The sequence below is a fragment of the Dipodomys merriami genome, unplaced genomic scaffold (assembly GCF_024711535.1).
Source record: "Dipodomys merriami isolate MVZ:Mamm:240054 unplaced genomic scaffold, mDipMer1.0.p SCAF_103, whole genome shotgun sequence".
Lineage (NCBI taxonomy): Eukaryota > Metazoa > Chordata > Mammalia > Rodentia > Heteromyidae > Dipodomys > Dipodomys merriami.
In genome coordinates, this window is record NW_027202305.1 from 1,038,011 (window position 1) to 1,059,748 (window position 21,738).

Consider the following 21,738-nt stretch of genomic DNA (forward strand, 5'->3'; position numbering starts at 1 on the left):
CAGACCCCAGCGCCGAACTGGGGCGTCGGACGGGGCTGGTTTCTGGCCTCGGCAAGGTCACTGTGTGGACAAGACCGGGCCTCTGGCTTATTCACGGACGGCTCCCGTCTCCCCCACCGGGCCGGGTGGTGCATGCCCCGGCTCTCCCACCTCCTCGGGCAGGTCGTGGGCCCCGGACTCTCGCAGCGACCCGGCAGTAGAGGCGAAGTGCCTCAGGGCCGCTCCATCGCGCGCCGCCCCTGGCCGCGGTGTCCAGCCCACCCACGGGCTGGCCAATGAGAAGGCGCAGTCATCGGATGTGCCACGCCGTCCAATCACAGCGGGGCTTCTCTGCCAGGCAGCCAATCTGCACATGCAGGCCTCGCTCCCAGAAGTCCCTGCGGCCGGCGACAGTTTTCTCGCCTCAGCGGCGCGGTGGCCGGAGCGCGGCGGGCACGTCCCGGAGTTCCGGAACCCGGAGCGGCTCCCTCGCCTTCGTTTGCTCGGCTTCCGAGTTCCCGCGGGCGCCAGGTCGGCGGCCCGGAAGGCCCGGCCCACTGGCCCCCGGCTGGGCCGTTTTCTGACAGAAGACGCTCCGGGCCGGCTTCGGCTTGCAGTGAAGGCCGCAACAGATGCCCGGGCCTGTGGAGAGGTGAGACGAAGCCCGTGGACCGAGACGAAGCACGTGGACTGAGACGAGGTCCGCGGACTGAGATGAAGCTCGGGGACCAAGGCAAGGCCTGAGGGGAGGCCCGCGGACCGAGGCGAGGACTGAGGGGAGGCCCGCGGACTGAGACGAAGCTCGGGGACGGAGGCAAGGCCTGAGGGGAGGCCCGCGGACCGAGGCAAGGCCCGTGGACTGAGACGAAGCTCGGGGACGGAGGCAAGGCCTGAGGGGAGGCCTGCGGACCGAGGCGAGGCCTGAGGGGAGGCCCGCGGACTGAGGCGAGGCTTGAGGGGAGATCCGCGGACTGAGATGAAGCCCGCGGACTGAGGCGAGGCCCATGGACTGAGGCGAGGACTGACACAAGGCCTGAGACAAGGCCTGAGGGGAGGCCCATGGACTGAGGCGAGGACTGCAGACTGAGGCGAGGCCCACGGACTGAGGCGAAGCCTGAGGGGAGGCCCGCGCGGACTGAGATGAAGCCGGCGGACTGAGATGAAGCCGGCAGACTGAGGCGAGGCCCACGGACTGAGGCGAGGACTGCGGACTAAGACAGAGCTCGTGGACTGAGGCAAGGACTGAGACGAGTCCAGAGGTGAGGCCTGAGGGGAGGCCCGCGGACTGAGGCGAGGCTTGAGAAGAGGGGAGGCCTGAGAAGAGGCAAGACCTGAAGAGAGGCCTGTGGCCTCCAATAAAGCAAGCCTGCAAGAGGGGAGGCCTGAGGAGTGAGGCCAGGCCTGTGGCCTGCCCCAGCAGGTGGAGGATATGTGTACCTCTCCTGGACTCCAAGGGCCCCTCAAGCCCAGCAGATGGTGGCCGGTGACTCTGTCATTGTCAGATGGGTGGAGAAGCTGGTCATCTTGATGAAAGACCTTCAGCCCCAGGTATTGTGTTGTTTATTTTTTAAAATTTGTATTCCTTCATGCCTACAGTTTTGTTTTTTATTCTCTTTTGAATAGAGTCTTGCTTCGTATGTGGTGCAGGTCTGAGCCACAGTTCGCCTACTTTTAAACTGCTTGTAACCACTGGATCACAGTCAATTCTCTCTGACTTTTCATCTTTAATCTGTCACCAAATTGCCTTTCACTTTTTTGAGGGGAAATTAGGGAAGGGGGTAGAATGCTCAAGGCTAGCATTCTACCACTTGAGCCACATCTCCTGTTTATGACTGACTAAATGACTACTAAGAAAAATCCAGGGCTGGGAAGGTGGCTCAGTGGTAGAGCGCTTGCCTTGCATGCATGAGGCCCTGGGTTCGATTCCGCAGCACCACATAAGCAGAAAAAGTCTGAAGTGGCACTGTGGCTCAAGTGGTAGAGTGCTAGTAGCCTTGACCTGAAGAAAAATCCCCTGGATTCAGTGTTACACATTTAAAAAAGGTAAAGGATAGAAATCTATATGGAAAACATTTAGATGTCTATACTCTTAAAATTCTGCCCATCTGGATTGGATTTAGACTTTGGTATAAGACAGAAGTAACCCTGAAGAGATTTTAGCATATCTACTCCATATTTTCAGCAAGTATTGAATATTAACCATTATTAATATTGTCTTTGACTAATTTTTAAATAGAGTAATTCATTGTCAGGCACTATACACTTTTTATAAACTTATTTAATTCACAAGAAAAAAATTGTATTAGCCTGATAGATTCAGTGAATATGAGAGAGATTAACTTCCTTGTAGTCACAGTGACATTGGGGGATAGAATCTGCATTTGAACTTATATTTTGAATACTAACTCTGTATTCCTTAATCCTTTACTATAGAGTAGCTTTCTATGAGAATCCCTTAAAAAAACATCTTCAGCAAATCCACCCCAGTGCTTGATGTACAGTTCATGCTTAATAAATGGTAGATTAAACATTTAAAGTGGAATGGAATAAGAATTATTTGAAAGGTATAGAGCAACAAAACTGTCTTTTCATTCAAAATCAAGCTGTAGTTTAGGCAGATTGTTAATTTGACATGAAGTGGTGGTTTGGGAATGATTGTAAATTGAAGACTTTGTATTCATCAATATATTGATCCATTGATGGATTCAAACTTGGAGAAGAGTATTGGGAGGTAGAACCTGTGGTGTATGTGGCCTAGGTGGAGAAGATGAGTCATTGGAGTAGGCCTTTGGAAAAGTATACCTTGATTCTTCCCTAGCTCCTTCTCATCTACCTCAGCTGTTTCTGTTTCCTGGTTGCCAGGAGCTGAGCAGCTTTATCTAATCACATCCTCTCACCTTGATGTTGTGTCCACAGTAGACCTAAAAATGATAGTGCTGTCTGTATATGGAATCTAACTTCTGAAATGGTGATACAAAGTAAATGCTTCCATCTTTAAGTCAGAAATTTGTAGCAGTGATATAATTTAACACACATTAATAACAAGTGTGAGGGCTTGTTTCAGGCAAAAATGTTTTCTAGAATAATGCATTATAGTTCTGAGATTGGAATCTTTCCTCATTGGCTGTAGTCGTTCAGTATTTGTGGGAGCCTGTGGGGAATTCATGTCTCCACAGAGTTTGGGTGTGTTGCTTTGGGCCCAGGATACTTGGCAAGTAGAAAATTGAGGTAGAATGAAGAAGGCATCTGTTGGCAGCATGAAGGAAGTTGAGTTCATACCGCAGATTTGGTTTCAAGTAGAGGGGAGTTGAATTCATATGACACAGTCTCCAACTGTGTTGCTCACAATGAGCATTTCTCTACAAATGAGACAATTTCAAGAATATTCAATTGAAAAATATAAAATTATTTAGGAAATAGAAGTGGGGATAATAAAATACTTTACTATTCCTTATGGTTTGTGAGAAGAAGAAGGGTTTAAGAATGTTTTTCATTACAATAGTGGGAACAAAAAAACAGCTTTTAGTGAGAGGCAGAAGGTACATTTTGTAAGAGTAGAGTGAAGTGTAAACAACTAGAAGACAGTACAAATTGAGATGGTTGAGATGACATTAATAGTAGAAATGCATTCAGTAGGGATGAAAAGATTGAACATAGAGGTCAGCAGCTAGAAAAAGAAGTGGATTTTCAGTTTTGAATATGAAAAATGAGGCCTAGAAGAAATTATTATACATCAGGTGCTTGATATATTCTGTTCTTGCTCACTATGTATGTAGATATAATTACTCTTACTTTATTAGAAAGTAGAGGCACTTGAAAAATGTGTGAGTATAGACCTGTTGGTCGGCAGATGCCTGTAGCCATCCACTTTCTCATTTTGATTGATTCAGAGACAGGAACAAGCTGATAATTAGGCTGTGACTATATCATTTCTGAGTAGAGAAAATTAGCAGTATGGAGTTAGCTTGTTGTTGGTCTGCCTCAGGTCATCATGCATGTCCAAGGACAAACCAAGACTGAGTCCCTCTGCACTATGTATGGTTATGGCTCAGAAGTAAGAGGTGGGAATTGAATGGAGTAGATAATGGGTGCGGGAAAGCTGGCAGAGAGCTAAAAGAATAGCTAAAGAGAGAAACAGACTACAGTACAGGCAGATTGGTGGAATCGCCAGTTGGAGAAGCAATACAGAAATCAATTCTTAAAAATCATGTAAAGTGTTTTGAACAATGCTTACCCATGCTGTTAGCAGTGTCACTGTAGTGATGTTTCTAGCAATGAACAAGGAAAAGATGTTCTTCTTACACATGTTTGCTAGTGGGGAGGAAATACACATAAGCATTTAATTCAGATGTTAAGTGGAATGAGGACATGGACAAAGTATTATATTCTTTTCTATGTGAAAGATGAGAGAAGGAACTGGGTAAATAAATGGAGCAAAGAAGTGGGAGAAATTGAGAAAACTGGATGTCTGTCAACAGCTCTTCACAGGTTTATTTTATGCAGTGATAATTCATTTAATATTTCTCACTCTCTTGTTTTCTTACCTGAGACAATCACTCCATAAACATTCCCTGATGATAACTTTACTAATTATAGTGTGAGTGAATTTTTTCAAGACTAAGAGCTGGAATAAAAACTTTAAATGCTGGGTGCCTGTTGCTCACGCCTGTAATCCTAGCTACTCAGAAGGCTGAGATCTGAGTATCTCGGTTCAAAGCCAGCCCAGGCAGGAAAGTCCGTGAGACTCTTATCTCCAATAAAAACCACTAGAAAACCAGAAGTGGCACTGTGGCTCAAGCGGTAGAGCGCTCGCCTTGAGCTGAAGAGCGCAGTGACAGTGCCCAAGCCCAGAGTTCAAGCCCCATAACCGACAAAAAAAAAAAAAGCTATAAAGTAATGGTATTATATAAGATGATGCTAAGCAAAGTGAACCCCAAGATAGGGACACAAGAGGTTTTATCTTTCTTGCTGTTGTTTTTAATGTGTTTATAATGTACTATGTGTTTTTTCTTGTTTCTTTTGTATGTTCTTCCTCATGGTATAACCCCTGTTTTCACTGTATTTGATGTCAGTGTCCTGTATCTTATCTATACATTTTTCTAATTTGGGGAGGGGAAGGGAAATAACAAAATGCTGAAATAAGGATGCAGGTTGACCCATTGTAACAATGAGATGTACAACACACTATGGTGAAAATGAACTTTACAACTTGGGGGGAAGGGAAGAGTTGGGCAGGTGGGGGGAGGGAAGGCATGGTAGGGAAAAAACAAAGGAGGAGGTAACAATGTTCGATAGGAAATGTACTCATTACCTTACTCATGTAACTGTAACTCCTCTGAACAGTGTCTTTACAATAAAAATATATATTAAAAATAAAATAATGGTTTTAAGAAGCAACAGAATATTCATTTTTCATAGCTCAGTGGCAGAAATGCATTCAAATGAGCAAGCTGCAGGTAAGAATGTACAGAAAGCAATACTTGTGCCCAAATCTGACAGATGCACTTGAGGACAACTTCTAAGCTATCTATGGTTTACTAGTCACCCACAGCCATCAATTCTGGTATGTCTTCAACACTAAGACAGTGTTTGCAGTCCTAACCTTATTAGGGAAAAGTGGAAAGAGCAAGACATACAAGAAGTATGAAGGAACTATCATTTGCCAGCAAGCTTGTCAGAGCTGCAAAGAATAGTCTGCTTTAAGATCTGCACCCACATCTTTGCTTTTAAAAGTGAGTTTCACAGCATACCATGCTTTGTTTTCAGTCAAAAGAAGTGTTAAATAGTAATGATACAAATTCAAAGAAGGAATAATGAAACCCTGCCCATTTTGAAATCTTTCTTGTGAAAATGTCCCTAGAGCATTGTACAAGTCAAGGCTGCCAAATTCTATTTCCAGACTGAATTTCCCATGTCCTTAGGGAGCAGCTGTCAAATGGCTTCTTACCTAACATCCAGACAAAGTCATGGAATCAATGGATAACTTTTAATGAAAAAAGTCAGATGAACAAACAGTTGTTGATTTCACTGAGAAGTAAAAAGTCTGCAAGTTGCTACATTATTCTAATTTCATACTGAAGATAAAATGGAGAAAACCAAGTATATAAATTAAAACTAGCCCATTCCCTACAAATGACTGTCTTCCATGTCACAAGGACAAAACGTTAGGGCGAGCAAGCAAAGAAACAAACTAGTCTCTTCTCTTCATACTGAGGAAATGAGATATAGCAATACTTCTTCTTTTTTGGGGGGGAGGGTCCGGTCGTGGTGCCTGAACTCTGGGCCTGGGCACCGTCCCTCAGCTCTTCAGCTCAAGGCTAGTGCTCTACCACTTGAGCTACAGTGCCACTTCCGGCTTTTTTCTTTTTGCTTATGTGGTGCTGAGGAATCGAACCCAGGGCCTCAAGCATACAAGGCATGTGCTCTACCACTGAGCTACCTTTCCAGCCCACAGCAATACTTATTAAAGACAACATAATTCCAGTCACGTGATTAGTGCAAAGGTAGAGATATATGTCCTTCAACAGTTGTTATATAAAAATGTTTTTGTGTAATTGTAACCCCTCTGTACAGTATGTTCACAAATAAAATTAAAAAAATGTTTTTGTTCTATTGAAAGCCCCAGTGTATGTAGCACACCAGTGTTTCTATAATTTTCTGGGAAATCCAAAAATAAAGATTCAAACCTCAGGGGCTGGGAAGGTGGCTCAGTGGTAGAGTGTTTGCCTTGCATGCATGAGGCCCTGGGTTCGATTCCTTATAAGCACCACATAAACAGAAAAAAAAGCCGGAAGTGGCGATGTGGCTCAAGTGGTAGAGTGCTAGCCTTGAGCTGAAGAGCTGAGGGACAGCGCCCAGGCCCAGAGTTCAGGCCCACGACCGGACCCCACCCCCCCAAAAAAAAGATTCAAACCTCTATACTTAAACTGCCTCCTCAATCTTGCTATGGTAAACATACACAATAACTAAAATTAATATGAGTGACATTTTAATTGTTAAATTCTGGACTTCGAACTGTAAGCTTTTATTAACATCATATTAATACCCTCATAAAAATGAAGATAACATAGAACACATATGAGTGTGTTCCCTGTAGTTCCTCAGTTTTTTAAAAGTATATTTAAAATATCCCTTCACTCATTTAGCAAAGTTTGCTTTATGTGCCTGAAATACAGCTAGTCTCTGAAGTAAAGATGAGGAACACATCTCTTGTATGCAGACAACTGCAGTACATTGTGATTAATGTGATCATTGGATGCATAATTAGATACATTTAGATACTGACTCCACTTTCAAGAACAAAGTATTTAGCTACAAACTTAGGTTTAACAGTTATCATTTGGAGCAGGATGTACAAAGATTAAGTATGGGAAATATAATGCATTTGAGAAATACAGAGTAGTTCAGTATGATGGTAATGGAGATTGCTTATGGGAACATTGGCCAATAAAGTAAGTAGTAGAGGGGAGCAGAGATTATTAATTGCATCTTATTGAAGATTAGTTAATGAAACTATTGAAGCAGATGAGCCTATCTTTTCCTAAGTATAACAAAAAATACCCCTTTTTCTGTATGTTGATGTAGTAAACAAAATAATGGAATATTGACATTCCAAGTACCTTCAATCCTTGGATAGATCTGAAGAAGAAAAAAATACATACTCGCCCCCCCCCCCCATACACATTTTGTGTGCTGTTATTACAGCTTGCACTCAGGACCTCACATACTCACTTGTATTTCTTTCTCATAGCTGGTACTCTACTACTTGAAGCACAACTTCATTCTAGTGTTTGGCTAGTTTAAATATATGTAATTAATCAACTTCACAGAAAAAACACACACGTGTGTGTTTAAAGAATATGTGAGTAATAGATGTTTTCCTTCAGTATTTATTCTATTTCCTGCAACTGTGTGAGTATCACTATTTTATTGACCATGCCAACATCTCTTGTGATTACTCAGTGAATAGTTTTCATAATTCAAGCCTTTTAGGATGTGTCTGTCTGTTGTTAACTACACTTCTTTATGTGAACTAATAACTCTCAGTAGAGCTAGTTGAAAAGCAGTAGATTCAAATGTACTTGATTTTTTTTCTACTTTTTTTTATTTCTACGTAAAGCAAACACAGCCATACTGGGTTGAGGTGTTTTTTCAAATTTCAGTATTATTTAAAAATTCTGAGATAAAAATAAAATTAAACTTCCTGAGCCTTTACACTACAAAAATTGAAATGCTTGTCTCTGTAATCCTAATCACAAATAATGTGTCAAGAAACAGTCACCTTATCTGAGTAATCATCCTAATTAAATAAAATGCACTGCAAATTTAGTTTACTATCTTAGTAACATTTGTTTATTTCCATTTTATTTTTCTGTAGTAAACATTTGTGATAGACTGTATTAGTTTCATTAGGTACTAGTGGCTCATGCCAGTAATCTTAATTTCTCAGGATGCTAAGATGTGAAGTTTGCAGTTTGAAGCCAATCCTTTCAGGAAAGTCTGAGACTCTTAACTCTAGTTAACCACCAAATATTCACAAGTAGAGCTATGGCTCAAGTGGTACATTGCTGGCCTTGAGCAAAAAAGCTCAGGGACAGTGCTCAGGTCCTGTGTTTAAGCCTCAGTAACACACACACACACACGCACGCACGCGCACACACGCACGCACGCGTACACACACACACACACACACACACACACACACACACACACACACACACACACACACACACACACACACACACACACACACACACACACACACACACACACGATGCTCCAAGAATGTAAATAGCTGGTCTGTGATCACACAGTTGACATAGCACAGCCAGGATTTGGATGTAAACCTTCTATGAGTGATCAAGAACTGCAGAAAGATTCTTGAGGAATGCCTGTGAAAAATCTATGGTTGTCTTATCATTAAGGATGTCATTATGGAAAATGTATTTGTAAACCTATGCAAATTCAAACATCTGGAATGTCTGAAAAAGAAAAACTTGTTTTCAGTTTTTAAAATTATCTTTAGTTGTACAAAGGAGTTGCCATTTAACAAAGCAGTTTATGAACACAGAACATCTTGGATCAGTGTTACCCCTTTGAACATTCTCTTCCATCTTTCTCCTACCTCCTTCCCTTATCTTAATTTTGTAGGATATTTATTAGATTCTTGACTGTATTCTCCCCTCTTCTTTTCATTTATCTTTTCCCACTAACTTCACCCCAACTCATTTGAGTACCTGCTTCCTGATGTTTTATTTTGGTGAACTTTGACTTTGCTTTTCTAAGGAATTATACTATTTGAGTTCACCCTTCAATCTACTGTATTTCAGTTAATACATTTGTATTCATGTGCATACTACCCAGTGTATTTACTTACAAGTTTATAAACTAAATCTAGCTTCCACATACATGGTAAAACATGGATCCTTTGCCTTTCTGGGTCTGACTTCATATATTTTTTTCAAGTCTTTCTCTTTACAGATTGTACAGTATTATTATTTCTAAAGTATGACTAAAATTCAATTGTGTATATATACCACATTTTCTTGGTCCATTTGTCCCTTGAAGGACATCTGGGCTGATTTCATACTTTGACTATGGTGAATAGTGCTGCACTAAACATGGTTGTTTTCGTGCCTTTACTGTATCCTAACTCTTTTGGGTGAATGTCCAGGACTAAAATTACTGGATCATAGGGTAGTTCTATATGTACTTTTTTGAGGAACCTCCACACTGCTTTCCAGAGAGGCTGAACATTTACATTCCCACTAATAGTGTATTAGAGTTCCCTTAAAACTTTATCATAACAATCTAAAATTCTTGCATTATTCATGTGGTTCCAGAAATTGGATTTTATTAAATTTGCTTTTCTTTCTTTGAGTTAACCTTGACTAGGTCATGATAAGATTGTGTATAACTTTATTTGTCCAAATGCAACAATTGGTTTCTTATTAATGTTAATGGAGGTTTGACGTGAAATATTTGTCTAGTAATTTAAATAATAATAAAAGGTATATACCATGTATTAATATAATTTGATACTGTAAAGAAAATCCAAATGGAGGCCCATATGTTTCTTTGCCAAAACAGAACTTAGCTTGGATGTCCTTGATGTAATTTTTTGATTTAATAGAAATTGTCTTGCCATTTCTCTGGATAACACCAAATGAATTACATTCTTTTCAGTTTCAAGAATTAAAATTAGAAGTGAAAATTTCAGGTAGTTTTATAAGATGCCCTTATTGACCAATTTAAAAATATTTTCACAGATTATCCTTTGGAGATGTTTTCCAACATTTTCTATTTTAGTTAAAATGTTGAAAAATGTTCCATGTAGTATCAAATGTGGACATACTCTGTTTTTCTTTTTTCTTTTTTCTAGATTTAGAAGCACAATGATTATATGCCCTTCTGATTCCATTCATTATTATGGACCAGAATATTGATTGATATGAAATGTTCCAATTCTGTGTAGTTTATTAAAGTAGCACTGAGTTAAGATTTTCCAATTATCCAAGTTTGCTGTCCAACAACAAACTAAAAAAATAGAATCAATTTGAACCAAATGAAATATTGACATAAATAATATTGACATGAATAAAAATATATTCCTCTTTATATGCATTTTTATGTCCATTAAAATCTCTAGCAACACTTTTGTGTTGTCTTGACTTCAGTAAATTTTTATAGGTCCTTCACAAAAATGTAAAATAAAGACTCATCACAAGTTGCCAGCTAATAATCTCCCCCTAAGAGAATCACAAATATGTGAGAATATTTATGTCAACATATGAAGCAATAAGGAAGCATTTAGCTTTCATGAACTGCAGTCATGATTTTGAGTGGTCCTACATATACTGTAATTCACTTTGTGAATGTGGATCAAGAATAGTTACTAGAATGCTGTTTTATATTAGAGTACTATAGAGCAAACAGCTACTAGAATACTATAAATATTTATGCCTGTGCTTATCCAGCTGAACAGTACATAATGTCACTCTGTTGAAGCTGGAAAAGGAAAAATAACATTTAACATTTAACCTTAATTATATGAAAACAGAGTGGTAGAAATAGGGTATGAAGGCTTAGGTTCTTGTTCTGGATTTCCCATGGTTTATTTACTAATCATTTAGCTCATGTTCTAAAAGAATCACAAGAGGAAATATGAAGACTAAGAATTAATAGAATCAACACATCCAGGAAAGAATGAATAAACTTTAAGGGCAAATGACAGGACATAGTTGACCTGACAAGAAAGACACAAATGAGGCCAGAGAAGAATATATGCTATCCCCTAGAGAAACAGACATTTCAGGCTTTCCTGGTAGAAATGGAGTACACAAACAATGAAGTGGCCCTCTAAAAAGCTGGGAAACCAAGCAAACAAAACAATGTGCATGTGGCTAAAAGGTCCTTTGGAAATGAAGCTGATTAAAAGACTTAAAACAACAAATCTAAGAGAATTCTCCTAGGTGTAGAAATTCAGATAAATAAGGCTTAATAACATTTAATGGATCAGATTATAAACTTTATTTTGAACATTAAAATGTATTTTCCAGAAGATAATATAGCAGGTTATTTTCAGACTGTGTAGACAACATATCTTAAATGGACACACCCTAAAAACTATTAGAAAAAAGATACTTTAGTTTTAAAATTAATACTGATCTATATAAACTTAATTATAATCTATAATTTATAAAATTAATGCTAACCTATGTAAACTTAATTATAATCTGTAATTTATAAAATTAATGCTGATCTATATAAGCCAAACTATTTTATATGATATACATCATATAATGTATTTATTGTTTTATAGTAATTTTACATTTACCAAGTAATTTCTGTATTTTGTAAATCCTTTCTCTGTGGACAAAGAATTTTTCTCTGATGGAATAAAATAGAATTGTTTACAATAAATCACAAGCTATCCCTGCCTTGAATAGGCACAGCTAAGTATATACTTCCTTTCCTTTTTTGATGATCTGTTGCTATGTTTGAAAGAGCAAACATTTTGACCAAGACAATAAACTACAACATTTAGCAATAGCATTTTGTTCATAAAGTGAGACTGTCATGCTGGTCGATAAAGAACAATGATGAATATGTCCCTTATTTCCTTCTGTGTGTCTGTATTTGAGCTTGCATAGAATAGGCAGTCAGACCACCCATTAAGAGCAGTTTTATTAATAGTTTGTGCTTACACAAGGGGACCTCATTTATCAACTTCCTTGGCTGCAACAAAGTGCTTATGCCACTGGCGAAGGCTGGCTTAGCCAAGAGACAAAGAATTCAAAAATGCAGGAAAGTCTTCTCAAGAATGGGCCTGTTGCCTTTATAGGAAATGGACTCATTATCTTACTCATATAACTGTAACCCTTCTTTACAGTATCTTTACAATAAAAATATATATTATAAAAAAAGAGTGGGCCTAGTGGATCAGCCACTTAGTGATGAACTATTTACCTCATAAAGGAATTGTAAAATTAATATTATTAAGATTACCAGTTTACAAAAAATATTTTTAGAACTTTTAAATAGATGTGGAAAATAACAGTGTTCTCTGTTACTCTTATCACTGTATAATTCAATAGAGATCTTTAAATATACTAAGAGGTCTGACACCAGTGTTTATATAAGCAAGGAAGAATGGAAAATTTGTATTATTTTAGACTAGTTATGTAGCTCACATATTATTTGGTCATAAAGAGTTTAGCCTCCTGAATAGGTAGGACAGGCATGAGCCACTGGCACCCTGCTTCAGCTGTTTATTTTTAAAATTATAGTTTTGTAAGTAGTTGCCCAAGAGTTAATATTCAACAAATCATTCTATAAATACAATTCATCTTGGTCTATGTCACCCTTTTCGTCATCCTTTCCCCTTAATTTTCTTAGTTTCATAAGATTTACATTGAATATTGTGACTGTGTCCTACCCCTTTTTCTTCCCTTCACTCATCTCCCCCTTCCCTTGACCATACCACATCTTTAAAGTACCAGTTTCCTGGTTCATTTGGTTGGACTGTGGATTTTTCTTTCTTTTTTTTTTTTTTTTGTGGGTCATGGGGCTTGAACTCTGGGCTTGGGCGCTGTCCCTCAGCTCTTCAGCTCAAGGTGAGCGCTCTACCGCTTGAGCCGCAGCACCACTTTGGGTTTTCTAGTGGTTTATTGGAGATAAGAGTCTCACGGAGTTTCCTGCCTGGGCTGGCTTTGAACCATGATCCTCAGATCTCAGCTTCCTGAGTAGCTAGGATTACAGGCATGAGCCACCAGCACCTGGCTGGACTGTGGGTTTTTCTATGAGAAAAATTACTGACTTTCACTAAAGAATATGGAAATCTTTTAGTAACAAGCTATGGAGTTGAGTTGTGTCTCCAGCCTGCCACCCATACCTACAGATTTTGGCATTGTCATTCTCTGCATTCATATGAGCCTATTCTTAAAATTTCTTATTGGTCTCTCTGGTCTCTGTCCCGAGAGAGAGAGAGAGAGAGAGAGAGAGAGAGAGAGAGAGAGAGAGAGAGAGAGAGAGAGAGAGAGAGAGAGAGAGAGAGAGAGAGAGAGAGCGCCTTTCTTTAGAAATAATGTAAAACACATTGCAAGACATCTTCTCACACCAGTATTATTTAATATTTTAAAATATATGCTTCTCCTAAGAATAACAAGGAATAAGTGCAGTATCTTCTTTACACAATCTGCACCATCTATCACAAATCACCCATATTTGATAGTGCGCCATATGTTTTGAGTGAATAAGATAAGTGATAAAATAGACTTATGCAAATTGATACTTTTAAGTCGAGGCAAATTTTCTCAATTCCCCTCTCTTTCTTCTATCTCTATCCCTCTCACTCTCTTTAGTATAATATTTTAAAATGTGGAGGAGCTCAATAATTAACTTAGAGTCTGAAGGTATTTTGAATGAATGAAAATAGTCATCATAGAAACTAAAGATCATAACAATAAGAACAATTTTTGTTATTGTTAAAATGGTAGATATATAATGAAATGCTGAAACAAGGACACAGAATTACCCATTGCAACAATGATATCCACATGTTGGAAATGATCTTTACAACTTTGGCTGGGGGAAAGTGAGGGAGGGAAGGGATAGTAGGAAAAGGAGGGGGTAACTATGTTTGACAAGAAATGTACTCATGACCGTACTCATGTAACTGTAACCGCTCTGTATAGCATCTTTACAATAAAATAAAAATTTAAAAAATGATAGATATGAAAAGGTGGTGATGTTAGAGGTCCTGAATTTTTCACTACTGAGAGTTTCTGATTACTCTGGGATATAATTATTTCTTAACATAAAGAGGGCCTTTAACATTACTGACACAAAATTTAAACTTACCCAGTGGATCTGAATAGAAACTCCTCTTGTCTGTTTTGGCTTTCCATTTATTATTTCTCTCATTTTCTGTATTTTTCTTATGTTTTATGTATTTATAAAATGGCATTCTATCTTATTCATACATTTTACAGAATTTTAATTGTACTCACGTCAAGTGTGCTAGATAGATGTTTAGAAAGATCTCCATTTCCTTTTCTCTGAGAACTGTTTTGTCTTTCCTATTGCCTCTATACCTAATTATCTGTGAGCCCCTTCTCAGAATTCACAGCAACAGTGAGTGGCATCTTGCACTAAGATGAAAGCATACAGTTTCGAGAATGACACATACAATATTTTTTGCTATCTATTTTTATTTTTAGCTCAAAAGCTAAGAATGGTTTTACATATTTAAATGGTTTTTTAAAGAATAATATTTTGTAAAGTGTGAAAATTACATGAAAAGCAAATTTTAATGTCTAGGAATAAAGTTTACTGGAACACAGTGATGCTCATTCATCTATGTACTGTTTGTGGAACTAAACAGTTATGGCAGAGACTCGATGGCGGTGTTTTCTTCACTCTCCACTATTGCTGGGCATACTTAAAGTCACAATGATACAGTTATAACTTGAAAGCTTTATAAAAGGGCTGCAAATACTGACTTCAATTTTTTAAAACAATATCAGTACATATTCATCATGTCAATGCAAGAAAAGAAAATGGCAATTAAAAATTCACAGTTTTGAAACATTATGAAGTGTATTGGGCATTTGCTACTAAATTACATGCAAAGCAGTGTATTTGTTTTTTCTAAAAATTTATTGTAAAGATACTGTACAGAGGGGCTGGGAAGGTGGCTCAGTGGTAGAGCGTTTGCCTTGAGCTGAAGAGCTGAGGGACAACGCCCAGGCCCACAGTTCAGGCCCCACGACCGGACACACCCCCCCCCAAATGATAACTGTACAGAGGGGTTACAGTTGTATGAGTAAGGTAATGGGTACTTTTCCTATCAAGCATTGTTACCCCCTCCTTTGTTTTTCCCCTACCATCCCTCCCCTCTCACCTCTCCAACTCCTCCCTCAACAGTGTCTTGTACATCTCATTGTTACAGTGGGTCAACTTGTATCCTTGTTTCAGCATTTTGTTATTTCCTTTCCCCTATCAAAATCACGGGAATCAAATACAGTGAAAACAGGGGTTATATCATGGGAGAAGAACATGCAAAATAAACAAAAAAAATCTCATAGTACATTAAAAACAACAGCATCTCTTAGCATTAAGTGAAGTGAACCCCAAGATAGGAATACTTACAATTTAAACGCTATATTTCTAGGCTTCAGACCAAGAAACTTGTCCTAACTGTCCTTTAGTTTTTATATCATTGTCATTAAGGCTATTTCTGATCTTTAATTTTCTCTGTAGGATAGCCTAGATTTAGAAAAGACACATAGCTTCAGTACTAGTTACACAGTCTTTAATAAGCCTTTTGATATTTTGTGTAATGTATTAAAGAAGACTGGATTTTCAGTGATTTCAAATTTATGGCTCAGCTGACATATCTCTGAAAATTCTCATGAACCCTATTGATTCAGTAGAAATACACAGGTATGGTTCGAAGACAATCCATGTGCTTAAATTGATAACTATAATTAGAAAGTACTTTTTCCCAGAGGAAAACAGACAGTTCTATACCCTGAGATGGTTATAGACACTTCTCTGATAGAACCATGGGATAAATATGAGAGAGTTACAAATGATTTAGCTGAGTCAGTTTCAGCCTGCCAAACTAATGTCATTGATCTTACATTGTGGTGTTCAGATGCCACAACCAGATGATAAACGAATACTGGCCTGAAAATACTCTCTCTAAAGTTACACTTTTCAAGACTTGAGAGTGAGTGTCAGTGACTACTCTTCAGTCATCATTCCTTCATGTTGCTCACCTTGTGAGCAAATTGACTGTAAGACTGAGCATTTTACATCTTTCTTCGTATTTTATCCATTTAGTTCATACTTGATGCCTTGTTTATACAAACATAATTTGGATGACAGGGCTCATTAAATTCTTAGGCAAGATTAAGCAATCATTATGACATAATTTTGTTGGGACTGATTACTTTTACTAACCATGTGCATTTAAAAATGTTCTTCAAAATTTAATAATCAACCAGTCTCTTGTCTGACTCCTAGGAAGTGGGTGATTCATAGGAAAAATAATCCTATTTCACAAAATTTGGCTTTCTTTGTGCTGAATCAGAAATGTCCTTTTAAATATTATATAAAACTTTATGGCCTGTCTAGTCACTCTTATTCCTCTGTGATTAAACTTTTCTGTATTGCATAGAACTTAAGAATTAAGAATTCAAGATCATACACTTCATCTATTTTAATTTAGCCTTATTTTAGGTTAAAACTAATGCCAAATTATAAGACCCCCTTAAAGAGTATAGAATTGAGAAAGAGAGAAATATTTTCCTTTTCTGAGTAAATGTATAGCCCAGGCTGGACTCCAATTCTTGATCTTCCTTCTTCAGTGTGCTAGGATTGTAGGAGCGGGAGGGAGTGGGGATTGGGGTGGGAGAAAGACAATTTGACCTATTGACACAGGCTTTTTTTAATGAAATATTTTGAGTACATACTATATGATGGTGTATATATGTTTACAGTATGCATGTATAACTACTTTTACACTTGAATTAAATTTCTCCTGGAAAAATTACATGTGTTTAAGTAGCAGTATTATCCAGAGTAATAAACCAGGTAGAAGTATTTTAGATCTTGCATTGATAACTTGTGTATTACCTTGAACATGGTGGTTTTTTTATTTTTAAAACCTTTTATTTTTTCTGTGTATCAATGAAAGATAATCTAATAGATCTGTCATCTGCGGGAACAAACTGAACTTGTTTGGCTAGGTGTGGCTCTGATTATTTTGAGTAATAATAGCCTTCTAAATATTCAGAAGTGTATTGCTGCTTTACAATACAAAACCCAGATTGAGATAAAAGTAAATCTTTAGAAGAAATTCTGCCTTAAGTACCATCATTTATTGGTCATACATCTGTTACTCCTCTGTCCTTTCAGGATCATAGATGACCACTAACCAGAAAGGTGTACTCAAGCAAACAGTGAAAACATTTACAAGGCAAATTCAGCCATTACACTTATACTGTGCTACATACATCAAGAAAGCCTCTTAAAAATAGATTGATATTCAGACTGGGAAGGTGGCTCAGTGGTAAAGTGTTTGCCTAGCATGCATGAGGTCCTGAGTTCAATTCCTCAGTACCACATAAACAGAAAAAGCCAGAAGTAGCACTGTGGCTCAAGTGGTAGAGTGCTAGCCTTAAGCAAAAGAAACTCAGGCCCTGAGTTCAAGCCCCAGGACTGGAAAAAAATTTATAGATGGACACAGGAGCATTAGGTACTAAACCTTCAGACCCATTGTTCCAGGTAAATGTAGGCTTCACAAGACTTGTTAGATTTGTTTAGAAACTATGTTCATGTAACATAATAAAATAGTTCTAACTAGTCCACATGCATTGAATTAGATTAATCTCACAAGTGAGAGTTTCCACTATTCATCATCTTGACTAACAGAAAGCTGTTTTACTAACAAAAATTATTTTCTCACAATAATTAGGCAAATTATAAAGTATTAAGTATTGAAAAAATATAAATAACAGCATATGTGTAAATGAATGCTCACTTTTAGCCTGTCGTCTTTTTCCTCTTGTGACTGTTGAGTCTACATTAGATCCCAAGTGCAGTAATCAACAAGTAGGAGGGAGTAGGAAAGTAGAATTAGGAAGCACACAGTAACAAGATCTTATAGCAAGAGTGCTTCAGTGCACACATACTGACTCTTCACAGGATGCAATGAGTCCCACCTATAGTTTACTGCAGAGAATGCCTTAGAACAGAGCATTTCCGTAGAGTACCATGCAGTCAAGTCAGGTTTTGAAACTAGCAATACTTCTCTTTTTTTGAAGGTTATGAGGGCTATCCCTAAGCTTTTGTGCTCTATAGCTTAAGCCACAGCTCTTCTTCCAGCTTTTTGGTTGTTAATGGAGATATGAGTCTCCTGGATTTTCTTGCCTGATCTGGCTTCCGACTGAGATCTCATTCTCCTGAGTAGCTAGCATTACAGGGATGAGCCACTGGCACCTGGCTTACATAATTTTTTAATCATACAATATCCCATTCTTACTGATATAGGACATTTGGACTGAGTATTTAGAAGGGAAAAAGTGTCATATTTTTACCAGAGTGTAGACAACAGAAAGACTATACTATGGAAGATTACTATAATATGATACTACAGCGTGAGAAAGGATGCATCCTGATAATCTTGGCATACTGACCTAGACTACACATTGTCAAGGAGTAAGAGAATAAAGCAGTTGGCATGGGTGATTATGAACTATATGTCCTTAAAATAATATAACAATAAAATTAATGATTTCAGGATTTAGAGTGTCAGAAATATTTTAACCCAATGAAATAATGGAACCTTTGCAAAATGAGCACTTTAAAAGTTTGCACACTTACTCACACTATTTACTTAAGAGTACTTACCTAAAAGCATTTTCTACCAGGATGAAATATATGAAGGCATCTGTCACATAATCAGCTTTATTCATTGGGTACGTGTAAAATCAACTTATTTCTAGAAGTACTAATTAGAAACATAATGCACATCATCAAATAAGTGAATGTACTTTGATTCCACAGTGATTTTTCTAAATTTAGTAGCTCACATTCAGTCAAATTGCATATAAATCATTAAAAAAACTTAATCAAGGTAGTCTTAAAGAGTTAGCATTAAACTTATTAAAATAACAAGAACCACTGTGAACAAGTATCTTCTCTGCATGAAACAGTGTTGTTTAAAGGAGTGATTTAGATGTGGAGGAATACAAATTTAGTATCACATTTTTGTCAGTGTCTTTCTAGTATGATGCACAATACTTCTAGTTTGTTACATTTATTTAATAAAACTCATAACTTATTTAGGCATAATGAAAACTAAAATATTGAGCAAAAGATAAGATACTACCAAAGAATTTAAAATCTATCAGATTTTGGAATAGATACAAAAGATTAAGTTGACACTATATGTATATCACCCCTCTGTACAGTATTTTCACAATAAAAACTTATTTAAAATATATGTATATCAAAGAATGATCTAAAGTTAAGACCACCTAGAGCTAATATGTACTACACATAATACAGTAAACACATTGAATATGCATAGTAACATGTTGTCAAATATAATCCTAACAAAAATATCCAAAGGCAAATTATGTATCCCCCTATATTGGTGAAACTATTAGGTTTGGCAGGAATAATAATTGCCCATGCTAATGTGTGGTAACAGAGCTCATATTAAAAGCAGGCTGTTTGACCACTAAGGTGCAATACCACTAAAATTCACATCCTGTAGACTGCAAGGCTGAATGCAGTTCTAACATACAAGTGACCACACATTCTTTGAAGGAAGACTCGAAACACACACATACTAAGATCTTAGAAAATGAGCAAATTAGATGAAAACAGAACCTTAAGAATTCCTGAGTTCTTAGGAAAAGTGAGAAAATTGAATCAGAATCTTTCAGATTCTGTGAGTGAAATTTAATGTGTTAAAGCTATTTCTAAAATTGTAAGAGTTCAAAAGTTTAAAAGATAATTTTGTTTGGAGCTATTAGACCAGGAATTTTCTCTCTTACAAATAGTTCAGGAATACTAAGAAGTGACTAACATAATGGAAAAATAGTTTTTTTTTTAAAGCCATCAGTGCAAAAACTGTATACTAAGTCTTTTCTTTCACTGAAAAAAACATGTATTTTTTTTGTCAGTTGTGGGGCCTGGACGCTGTCCCTCAGCTCTTCAGCTCAAGGCTAGCACTCTACCACTTGAGCCACAGCACCACTTTTGGCTTTTTCTGTTTATGTGGTGCTGAGGAATTGAACCCAAGACCTCATGAATGCAAGGCAAGCACTGTACCACTGATCTACCTTCCTAGCCCCTGAAAACATTTTTTATAATACTTTGGAGACAGTTCTAGTACTTCCTCAACTTTATATATTGCTTTGAAATTTAGATTTTTCATCTACATATGCTGAATTTAATTATGTTTTTTATATTCTTATACTAATGGAAGATAAATATTGTCTGCAAAATGTATTTCATAGAAAATGAAAGTATTCTTATAGAAATGTGTTTTCATTCTGCTGATCTTAACTCCTTAGAAGTTTTTTTTTTTTTTTGGTCGGTCGTGGGGCTTGAACTCTGGGCCTGGGTGCTGTCCCTCAGCTCTTCAGCTCAAGGCGAGTGCTCTACCACTTGAGCTACAGCTCCACTTCCGGTTTTCTGGTGGTTTATTGGAGATAGGGGTCTCACGGTCTCTCCTGCCCAGGCTGGCTTTGAACCGCGATCCTCAGATCTCAGCCTCCTGAGTAGCTAGGATGACAGGTTTGAGCCACCAGCGCCCAGCTTCCTATGTTTTTTTTTTTTTTTTTTTAACATTACTGATTTATGGGTAACTGAGAAATTTATTCTCTGACAAATACAATAAGGTCATTGTCTTCACCATTTATTAGATATATAGTCAAATGAATTAAGAGTTAATATCAAAAAGTGAAACACCTTTGTCTATGGGCAGATTTCTGAGAATGTGAACAAATACAGTTCTGGGACAAAGTGAAGGGTGTAACCTGCATGAATATGTCTTAGATAAGCTGTGCTTTCCAAGATGAGCAACATTAAAATACTCCCTTCTACACATAAGCAGTGCCCATTTATGCACAGAGGAGGCATGGTACCATTCTATGTAGAAGGGAAGTAAAATTTTTCTGGCTTTCCATTTGCATTGCTTGCATAGAACTCGTCCTTTATAGTGACTGCTGTGTATAAAGCTATAAGTCATGGCTATTACTATGGAAAATTGTAGCATTTGTTCTTATACAAAAATAGCAACAGTTATAAAGCAATGGGAGGAAAGCATTTTTCAGAGGAAAGAAAAGTTCATTTGAAGAGTTGAGATCATAGAGCAGTTAGGTAAGGTGGAGCTTAAGATTGGTCTTAAGAGAAGTTAAGAAATGGATAGAAGCTATACAAACAGTGATAGTAAAATAGAAAGGAAAGATGGGAGGGAGAAAGGGAGAGGAGGACCAAAGGAGGAAAGGATAAGAAGGTATGAGGAGGAGAAGAGACAGGGAAGAAGAAAAGCAATTAAGGAAGTATTGTAGAAGAGAGCTTTGACATAAAGCCAGTATTTCAGAAGTCTTAGTTTAGTTTTCTAACTTGGATGGAACTCTTGTAATAATATTCAGTTTACAAAAGATTTTCCCTAACTTGTTTCCAATCCATATGTGTTCTGGCTTAGATATGGTTTTCTGTGAATAATAAATGCTC